The sequence below is a fragment of the Cervus canadensis genome, chromosome 1, assembly GCF_019320065.1.
Source record: "Cervus canadensis isolate Bull #8, Minnesota chromosome 1, ASM1932006v1, whole genome shotgun sequence".
Taxonomy (NCBI): domain Eukaryota; kingdom Metazoa; phylum Chordata; class Mammalia; order Artiodactyla; family Cervidae; genus Cervus; species Cervus canadensis.
In genome coordinates this window covers 77,893,836-77,905,452 of record NC_057386.1, presented here as the reverse complement: position 1 = coordinate 77,905,452, position 11,617 = coordinate 77,893,836, and positions in this window count along the sequence as shown.

The following is an 11,617-nucleotide window of genomic DNA, read 5'->3' as shown; positions in this document are numbered from 1 at the left end:
CTCTCTATAAAATGAGAATAAGCAATGTATATACTACCTCTTAGATTAGTTGTAAGGATTAGATGAGATTGAAAGTGAAAGTGCTAATCATGTCTGACTCTTTGCAACCCCATGGAGCCCACCAGGCTCCTCTGCTTATGGAATTTTCCAAGTAAGAATATTGGAGTGGGTTGCCATTCCCTTCTCCATATTGTGCAATGTTAGATCTATACAGGGTTTAGCCATTGAGTAAAGCTTTCAGTAAACACATACTATGCCTCTTGTTTGCTTATTCATTTCACATTTTAAGATTTTAAATAAATCATGCTCCCTATCTCACAGATCACCGAGAAAGCAAAACCCAGAGTGATTGCTGTTCTAAAGCCTTGAGTCCCCTTTGGTTGCTCCCCTGGTTTTTAACTGGGGCTTTGTAAAAGCAGAAGGGCCTGGAAGTTCCTTACATCCTTCTCTCTGACAGCATTCACCTCTCCTCCCTTCAGCCCTTTCCTGTATGACTTTCCTGCCAGTCCTGGGGAATGCTAGTTCCTTCCTGTCTCAGGGCATTTACCCTTGCTCTCTCCACTGCCTGGAAGACTTGAGCCCCAGGAATCTACCAGCTCCCTCCTTCTTTGCAGTCTTGAGCAGGGAGGCCATTCCTGACCACCCTGGATGAACTAGCTCTTAATCCCACACAGCGCTCCCAATCATTTTCCGCCTGATTTTTCTCCAAAGCACTTACTCCCTTTCTGTTATATGTCATAAATTACCTATTTATCTTACCTTTTGCTTGTCTTTCCCACCCACATATAAACTCTAAGACATCAGGAAATTTTGTCTCATTTGTTCATTGTTCCATTCCCTTTACCTAGAATAATGCTACAGAGATATAAGATATTTGGGTGCTATTATTTAAATTGATGCCTCAACCATTTTTTTTTTTTTCTAATAAGGAAGTGCCAGACCAGGGCCCTATTTGCGTTGCGAACTTCTAACATCATCAGAACAGCATGTTCCTCCCTATTATTCTCCACTGTCAGAAAGAGTTTATGGGGTTTCCCTTACAAAAATTTTTATGTGTACCTAACATACAGTTTGGAGAAGGAAATGGCAACCCACTCCAGTATTCTTGTCTGGAGAATCCCAGGGATGGAGGAACCTGGGGGACTGCCATCTATGGGGTCTCACAGAGTCAGACATGACTGAAGCGACTTAGCAGCAGCAGCAACATATAGTTTAATTCTGAATTCTCACAGAGAAAACCAAACAAGACTGAAATATCTTCTATAATGGGAAAAGCCCAAAACTTCCTATTATAATTCAATGAAATGTTTCTCTCCCTTGTAACAGCCATCTACTGCTACTAATGCTTTACCCTTCTAATCACATATTATCCCACTTAATGCTTACAATAACTCTGTGGGATATATAATACAATCCTTATTTTACAGATGAGGGAACAGAATCTCAGAGAGCTTAAGAAACCTAACACAAGGTTAGTAAGTCCCATGAGGAGTTATTTCAATGTAGAGGCATCTTTTTCCAAAGTCTATGTTCTTGGCACTTTGCTATATTGACTCTTCAACTGTGGAAGGTCTGATATCATTTTCAAAGTGTCTTTAAGTCTACCACATTCTTTTCTTGTATCCTTAGAGATAAATTAGTATTTGAAGTGCATGTGCAAGTATTTCTACTCCATGCAATTTCCCATAAAGATAAATGCTTTCTTTTTATGTTTTTCTTATAATACTCGAAACTCCAAATATAGCTTTTTAGTAAAACATCCTCTGTACCACAGTGGAAGGCAGTCATCACTTCTGCTGATAAAGGGATGGCATAAGAATAATCAGGACATCTATTTAAGATATAACTTGGATCCAAGAAGACACTCATTTATAACATTGACTAAGGAATAGAGCAAGCCACTGGAAGCAAGCCACTTTCAAAAGAATGCAGACAAAACTAAAAACAAAAGAAGGGGAAAAAAAACCACTGGAGTCAAGGCAGATTCTCTGTACTAAGAAAGAAATTAAAATAAAGATGGAGAAAACATCCCACAAGTGTAAAAAATTCTTCTGTGTGAGTAATATCAGATAGCATATAATGCTCACAGAGTTAGAGTTGAATTGTTGTCAATGGATTCTAGAGGGGCTTATTTTCCTGACAAATCAATGTGCATACTGCATCTTCGTAAAGAAAAAAATGCTCAATCTGAAAAAAGGATTACTCGGAGCCCTGCCAAGGAGATTACCAGTTTATTGGAGCACAGCCTATATTTTATTTCTGCATTTTATTGAGACCATTATTTTAGCAACACAAATATTTTTCAAAATCTATTCCCACCTCCTTCTCTCTTGGCTTTCTGAAAAGTATCAAAGCTCAACAAAAAAATACTATCATTTTGAGCTGACATGCTTGCATAAATTACTTCCAACAATCTCCGAGGATATTTTGTAGCTGGAGATTTGTGTCACTCTCTTATTTTAAAAAGTTATATCTAAAATATATCCCAAATGTTTGTCCAATTATAGTTTTCTTAATAAAGTAATCATGCATCTAACTGGCAAATCACTTTATCATGTATTTCATGCTGCACTTGTTGGCTAATAACTGTTTTAACTAACTAAATTGCAATGTGTACATGTGTGTGTATGCTTACTCTCTCAGTAGTATCTGACTCTTTGTGATCCATTGAGCTGTAGCTTGCCAGGCTCCTCTATCCATGGGATTTTTTTCAGGCAAGAATATTAGAGTAGGTGCCATTTCCTTCTCCAGGGGATCTTCCTGACCCAGGGATTCAATCTGAGTCTCCTGTGTCTACTGCATTGCAAACAGATTCTCTACCTGCTAAGCAACTGGGGAAGACCTAAATTGCAATATACAAATACACTATTTGAAAATTAGGAAATGTTTTAAGGTCATAATTATACTTTATTCAAAAGCCACAAAATCTACTATGAAAGACAATTTTATTTCTAGGGTGCATATTCAAAAGGCATTGACTTTTTGTTCTTTTATTCATTTGCTATGTATATAGGCACCAATTTATATTTGTTACAGTGAATCAGTATCCCAATCTTATTTAACTCTCATTCTCTGTGTCCCAGATCAGGGAGATGTGAAAGTAAGCTTTGGTTTTAGCTAAAATCATTCATTTCCGGACCCTTAGAAAAAGTGCTTGTTCCAACATGCTGGAGAACCTTGGTGCCAACTATTGCTGCAAAGCTCTGTTGTAAAAGACAAAAAACTTTGGTAGCTCTTGGCATAGTGAGAAAAGACATTCAAAATTACTGTGGACAAGGGGTGAAAATTCTTAAAGACTCAACCATATTCAACTACAATCAGAAATTTTACTACACCTACACAATATATTTTTTTATATTTTGAGCAGAATCAGGCAGACACAAACAAAAAATGTATTCATTATAAACCCATTTTCAAGGCATTCTTTGAGCAATAAAAATAGGCACCTTCCAAAAGACAAGGAATAAATAAAAATAGTTGAACTACAAATGTGAAGCACATAACATAGACAGGATGATTTGTTCTGATCTTCAGTTACTATGATGAGTCTTGGATTCATGAATAATTTCAGGTATAACTGTTCATCTACTCTCTTGACGTTGGTCATGTCACTACCAACAATGACTTTAACTAGATATTCAGTAATCGTACACTCACTTTCATAGGCAAACATTCTCTGACATAAATAAAAGCAAAAAGAAACAAAGAGGACCTAATCAAACTTACAAGCTCTTGCACAAGCAAAGGAAACCATAAACAAAAAGACAACCATGGTGTGGCAGAAAATATCTGCGAATGATATGACTCACAAGGGCTTAATTTCCAAAACATACAAAGAGCTCAACAACAAAAAAACCAAACAACCAAGTGGAAAAATGGGCAGAAGACCTAAATAAACACTTCTTCAAAGAAAACATACGGATGACCAATAGGCACATGAAAAGATGCTCAACACTGCTAATTGTCCAGTTCAGTTGCTCAGTCATGTCTGACTCTTTGCGACCCCATGAACTGCAGCACGCCAGGCCTCCCTGTCCATCACCAACTCCCGGAGTTCACTCAAACTCATGCCCATCGAGTCGGTGATGCCATCCAGCCATCTCATCCTCTGTCGTCCCCTTCTCCCCCTGCCCCCAGTCCCTCCAAGCATCAGGGTCTTTTCCAATGAGTCAGCTCTTCACATCAGGTCGCCAAAGTGTTGGAGTTTCAGCTTCAGCATCAGTCCTTACAATGAACACCCAGGACTGATCTCCTTTAGGATGGACTGGTTGGATCTCCTTGCAGTCCAACGGACTCTCAAGAGTCTTCTCCAACACCACAGTTCAAAAGCATCAATTTTTCAGTGCTCAGCTTTCTTCATAGTCCAACTCTCACATCCATATGTGACCACTGGAAAAATCATAGCCTTGACCAGACGGACCTTTGTTGGCAAAGTAATGTCTCTGCTTTTTAATATGCTATCTAGGTTGGTCATAACTTTCTTTCCAAGGAGTAAGCGTCTTTTAATTTCATGGCTGCAATCACCATATGCAGTGATTTTGGAGCCCAAAAAATAAAGTCTGACACTGTTTCCACTGTCTCCCCATCTATTTCCCATGAAGTGATGGGACCAGATGCCATGATCTTAGTTTTCTGGAATGTTTAGCTTTAAGCCAACTTTTTCACTCTCCTCTTTAACTTTGATCAAGAGGCTCCTTAGTTCTTCACTTTCTGCCATAAGGGTGGTGTCATCTGTATATCTGAGGTTATTGATATTTCTCCCGGCAATCTTGATTCCAGCTTGTGCTTCTTCCAGCCCACCGTTTCTCATGATGTACTCTGCATATAAGTTAAATAAGCAGGGTGACAACATATAGCCTTGACGTACTCCTTTTCCTATTTGGTACTAGTCTGTTGTTCCACGTCCAGTTCTAACTGTTGCTTCCTGACCTGCATACAGGTTTCTCAAGAGGCAGGTCAGGTGGTCTGGTATTCCCATCTCTTTCAGAATTTTCCACAGTTTATTGTGATCCACACAGTCAAATATATTAGAAGAATGCAAATTGAAACTACAATTAGGTACCACCTCACACCAGTCAGAACGGCCATCCTTTAGAAGTTTACAAATAACAAATGCTTGGAGAGGGTGTGGAGAAAAGGGAACCATCCTAAATTGTTAGTGGGAATGTACATTGGTGTAGCCAGTAGAGAAAACAGTATGGGGGGTTCCTCAGAAAACTAAAAAAGAGACTTGCCGTATGATCCAATAATCCTACTCCTGGGCATGCATCTGGAAAAAACTGTAACTCAAAAAGACACATGCACCCCAGTTTTCATAGCAGCAATATTCACAATAGCCAAGACATGCAAACAACCTAAACATCCATTGACAGATAAATGACTAAAGAAGATGTAGCACATATATGCAATAGAATACTACTCAGCCACAAAAAAGAACAAAATAACACCATCTGCAGTTTTGGTGGCTCTAGAGATTATCATATTAAGTGAAGTAAGTCAGAAAGAGAAAGACAAATACCATATCACTTGTATGTGGAATCTAAAATATGACACACATGAACTTTTCTAAGAAACAGAAGAAGATTCACAGACATACGGAACAGAGACACAATTGCCAAAGGGGAGAAAGGACAGGGGAGTGATGAAGTAGGCGTTTGGGTTACCAGATGCAAACTATTTTATACAGAATGGATAAACAACATTGTCCTACTATACAGTACAGAAAACTATATTCAATATCCTGTGATAAACCATAATGGAAAAAATATTTTTTAAAATGTATATTTATATAATTGGGCTTCCCAGGTGTCACAGTAGTAAAGAATTAGCCTGCCAATGCAAGAGACATGGGTTTGATCCCTGGGATGGAAAGATCCCCTGGGGAAGAAAACGGCAACCCACTCCAGTATTCTTGCCTGGAAAATCCCATGGACAGGGGAGCCTGGTGGGCTACAGTCAATGGGGCTGTAAAAGAGTCTCACATGACTGATCACACACACATGCACTATTTTTACACATAACTGAATCACTTTGTTGTAGAGCAGAAATTAAAACAACATTGTAAGTCAACTTTACTTCAACAAAAAAATAAACTTAAACTCATTTAATTTAAAGACCATCTCATTAAGACGATCCTAGTTGCTAGCTTTTTGGAGAGTTTGCTACATTCATTGATGTGCTGGGCATTTATTTCTCCTTTTAATCTTTATAACAAGAGCATGAGAACTTACCTCAAGGGGTTATCTTGAGGTCTAATAAGTTCACATATGCAAAGTGTTCCTAGTTTATAATAAGAATTCCAATAATGCTAATCATTTGGTAAGTAAAATTATTATCTACATTTTACAATTAGAGATAACCCTTAAATTAGAATCCATGCTCTTGTCCACAATTCTGTGTTCAGTATGAACTATTAATACATGAAATTTGAAATCACGTGTAGGAGAAAGGAGACAGATTCTCTTACCATACAATTTTACTTCCCTTGAGCTCATTTCTCACTAACCTCTATTTCATGCCCTCTCTGACAGTATGCTCTCTTGCTTCAGAGTGAATTTTGAGGCCCTAAATAGGCAATTTCTTACTTCCAGGAAAGCATATTGCATCTTATGTCTAATTGTTTGCTTCAAGGTCTCTATTTTCTGAAGCATTCTAGGGTTTACTCCATCTCTTTTCAATCTCTAACCCACCTCATAATCCCTGACCTCTCAATATTCTTCATTTTTTCTTTACATTGAAGGGTATGCTTAGAAACATATCTGTCATTCTTGCTGTTGGATTCTTAGGAAGTAGCAACTTTGTCAGAAGTCTGGGTTGTTTTCTACAAAAATCCAATTTATTAAAATTGTAAGTTTCTTAGGAAGCCTGGGTCAAGAAGCTGCATCTTTGGCTAACTTGCTCCAAAAAGCAATACTCATCAAAATTAGTTTTAAAATATCAGTTAACAATATTCAAATTCCTAACTATACCAAATACTGTACAATTGCGAAGCACAGTTCCAAGATTTAGTCTGCTTCTTTCCCCTCCATTTAACAGGTCTGAAATACAAAATACAAAAGCAAAATCACAACCTCCATCCATTAACAAATTGTCTGCTTTATCTAATGAGTGAAGTAGAGTGTACAATTGCACAAGGACTACACAATGCCCAAATAATAAATCACCTTGGTATTTAGAAAATACTGTGCCATGAATCAAAATCTTTATTATAATCATAAGAAATTTTACTTATGTTATATCAGAGTGACTATGAAATATTATACAAATTTTCAACATGAAGTTATATAAGATTTTCCTGATACTAAATTCACACTTGATACACATTCTATGATGGTCCTGCTTCCTAGAAGGATCCCTATACTGCAGGGTAAGTGTGACAGATCAGTAACAGCCCTTGTAGTCCATTCTACACAGAATACTAACGGGACACCAGGCAAATGATTTGCCTTGTCTCCATCTCAATTTTTTTCATGTACAAAATGGATAGATTAACACAATTCTGACTTGTTTATAAATTCCATCAAAAAAAATCTCTCAATGTGCCATATAATTTTCAAAAAATTGATAACATATTAATTCATAAGAATGATTTTAGTCATCATATTGTATATTTAATATCTATGGTGTTCCTACTTAATAATTGAAATTTCATGCTATCACACCACATTCTGATAAAATTAAATCATGTTCTATGCTACTTTAAGCAGTTTTGTAATTTACCCTACTTAGAATGTCCCTATAATAAATATTTCATCGATCTTTATAGAAAAAATAATACCTATATGAAGAAAGCTTTAGGGAGAACATTGATAATATACAAATGTTGCACATAACTTTTCAATTGGGTGCTTTTTAAAAAGAAATTCTTTAAAGTTATTACAAAAATTAAATATATTTCAGAGGGGCAGAGTGTTTCATTTTATTGTTGGGATGCAAATTTTCCTGCCAAATTCTCTCTCTCCCCTTCGCCTGTGGGCTTCTATTTTTCACTCTCAAGTTAGAAATGCTGGGTGAACCAGAAAACACATCAGAAAGTAAACACAAATGTACCACTGTAAATCACACCCATTTCCCAAGCACGGATATTGGTGTAGTTTTTATGAAGTTTTTATGTTTCTTTAGAATGATCTCTGCCCACAACAACTTTGCTTATCAATGGCTTTAGAAAATATATTCAGACAGGAGGCACAATCAATGCTGAAGACCAGGATACTGGGAGGGGGGATACAAATTCATTCTGGATAATACTAGAGATTTATTCAGCTATATGCCCCTGCGTTATGATGTCTGATGGCTGCGTAAGGATGCAGTCATGGTACCTCCCTCTGCAGTAGTTGTCAGAAACAAGAGATTTGAATCACATTTTTTTTTCAAGTGGGTTTTTGTAATGAAAGGGAACATATCAGGGAGAGTGGAAATCAAATTATTTTTTGCTCTCCCCTTCTAAATCACTTTAAAACAGATTCAGAGGTTGTTTTGCTAAGGAATTTGCTAGCAACACACAAATAACTCCATTTTCAAAGTAAAATGAACAAGGATGGTATCACTATAAACACATCAGCTATCTTTCTGGATTTGTTCTGGTTATCTCATCACTAAGTTTTTGCTTGATGTAAGATTGATGATTCCTTTTTAGGATACTTATATTGGAAAAAAAAAATAACATGATTTGAAAGAGAAAGCCAGAAAAAAAGATCCAAGTTATGGAGGATCAAAAGAAAACCTCCATTTGGCCCTACTGTTTTTCTCTTTAAGGTATTGATCTTTATTGTTTACCAAGACTGTCAGGGCTAGGAAGAAGCAACACAATTATCTAACTCATCTCTCCATTCTCAAATAAAGGAACTTTGGATTAATTAATGAAATGCAAAATTATTTCTGCACCATAATAATTCAATATTTCCTATTATGAATGTTCCTTCATTCTGTCCCTAATATTGCTGTTTGTTCCAGAGAACATTCTTCTCAACAAAGTAAAACTCAAAAGTGCATAGCAACTGGAAACTTTACTTTTGAATATATTTGTGAATATTATTGTCCAACTTTAAAGCCTTAGACTTAGGATTCAGTGCAGGTTTTTTATGGTTACCTCCGGATGGGCCACACTTCATCGAACTGGTGGTATTACGAGCCGTTCAGCGTCAGGCCTGCTAAATCAATTAGAAGAAACATAAACTGAAATACAGGCTGTGTCTTGCTAGAATGAAAATTCAGATGTTAGGTCTGTTTTATAGTTTGAGATGTACCCTTGATCTTCAGTTTTCAGAGTAACTTTATGCTTTTTTTTATGGTTTAAAAAGTATTTACAGGTGTTAGACCGCAGCGCTTTTAAGCAAAATGTTATTTTTTTCACAATTCAGATAATCTAATAAGTCCTTTGTTTATAGACTACATCTTAGTGTTACTACTGGGATATAATGTCATAAAACAGTAAGACAAAAGTGCAACCTTTTATGGTGTAACAATTAAAAATATGCAAGTGGGTATTTATTGCTTATGTACATATCCACCCACACTTGAATGTATATTAACTGTAAGTCACACAATCAAACATTAATACATAGTGTGTAATTTAATTTTTTTATTCAAAATCTGTAAACTAAACACAAAGTTTGACAACTTGCAGACTTGCGAAGCACAGACAAGCATTCACAGTAATCAGAAGTGATGTTTTTCTTTTCTCTGATAGTAATTCTGTGGAATCCTTTCAGAACATCAAAGTAATGTCTGGGAGCAAATGGAGTTAGGAAGTATATCTGTAATCATTTTCTCAACTGAATGGGAAAAAGGTTTTAATAGAAGTTTATGGGAAAATCCCATTGTTGATGTAACAGACAGGCAGGTAAGACTAAGGAGAAGAAAGGTAAAACATAAACTAATGCTGTGTTGAAGTAAATCTTCATCCTGTGTCACATTCCACTGGATTTACTCAAGGCTACCCAGGGTTATAGGCTTCCCTCGTGGCTCAGTGGTAAAGAATTCTCCTTTAATGCAGGAGATGCAAATGTGGGTGTGATCCTGGGTTGGGAAGATCCCCTGGAGGAGGAAATCAAAGCCCACTCCAGTATTCTTGCCTGGGCAATCCCATGGACAGAGGAGCCTGGTGGGCTACAGTCCATAGGGTCACAAAGAGTCAACATGATCTTCTCCCAATAAGAACTGTCTCTAAGAATACTATTTGCTAAAATCTGCATTGCTACAAAGTAAACTATTTTAAAAAACTAGATTCAGTTTAATGGGAACATTTAAAACCAGAAAGTTTCTAACAGAATTTTCAAAAACTACCTAAGGCTTTGTGAATTTTTAAAATAAAAATTCCTATTATGTACAGATTATTGGGTAATATTTATATTTTAAAAGAAATATAACTGTAAAACATAAACATAATTATGCTTGGCTACAGCATTTTACATTTTCCAAAATGTTTTCATGTACTTCACCTTAGTGGGTTGCCACAACCCTATAGTCTAGGTTAATTAGTTATTATTATACACCCTGAGCATTTGCTGTGCAAATTGCTCTCTCTGCTTTTAACCAGCAGCATCTTTTGTTCTTTTCTATGACAACAAAAGAAAGAAACTGAGCTCAACCTGATAGGGAAGTCATAAAGGTTTCATTTTCCATGCATCAGTTTCCTAAATCCTAATTGAAGTATTTGTTATCTAACTTTGGTCCCTTCTTAAATACCTGAACATTGGTATGTTCAGTTGTAGGGGAAGACTATTCACTGTGGGTAGGAACATAATAGATACTGTTTTTGTTAAAATGCTTAAAAAATGAAACTATGTACATAATTATATGTGTCACAAACATCTATATTTCCATAGACACGAATACATGATTGCTATTTTAGTTACAAATTCAAGAGTGTAATAGGGAAGAACAAATCTGACTTCTGTTAGATTTATTACTTCTGATTTAAACTTTGTGCTCTGTTGCCTGTGCTTAGTCATGCTGGCTGTGCACCTTTTGCAAAAGAATGTTGTCTATAGCCTAAGATATACAGGACAGCCTATTCTCAAGGCTCTGACCTTCAAGCGCCCATTCATACAGAGATAAAAAGTTGCAAAACAGAGAATAACATTTGTTTAGTTGGAGGTTTGTAGGAACATTGTGACCTGCCATAGGTGGACAACTTTAAGAGCAACTGGATTCTGACACCAAAAAGTTTGCAACAGATAACCACGCCCCCTCCCTCACCTTGCCTTTAAAAGTGCTTTGCTGAAACTTTTTGGGAAGTCTGGGATTTGGGAGGCATGACCCGTTCCCTCATCTCCTTGCATGACCCTGCAATAAACCTTTCTCGGTTCCACATATTTTGGTTTGTTTGGCCTCACTGTGTATCAGGCACATGAACTTGCATTCAGTAACAAAAATGCAAAACAGGCGCAGCAGAATTCAATGTGATGAGGAATATTTTATTCCCAGACTTGGCAAGATGACTTTTCGACTTTGGCATTCCACCCATAACGTGGCAGAGAGAAGAAAAAAGAATTCTAACCTGAGATTCCTCAGATGCTAACCATATTTAAAACCACAAGCATTATCAGTTCTTTTAAGTACCTTGAAAATAAACTGTCAATAGAGCAGAAGTGATTTAAAGATTTAATTCTTCATG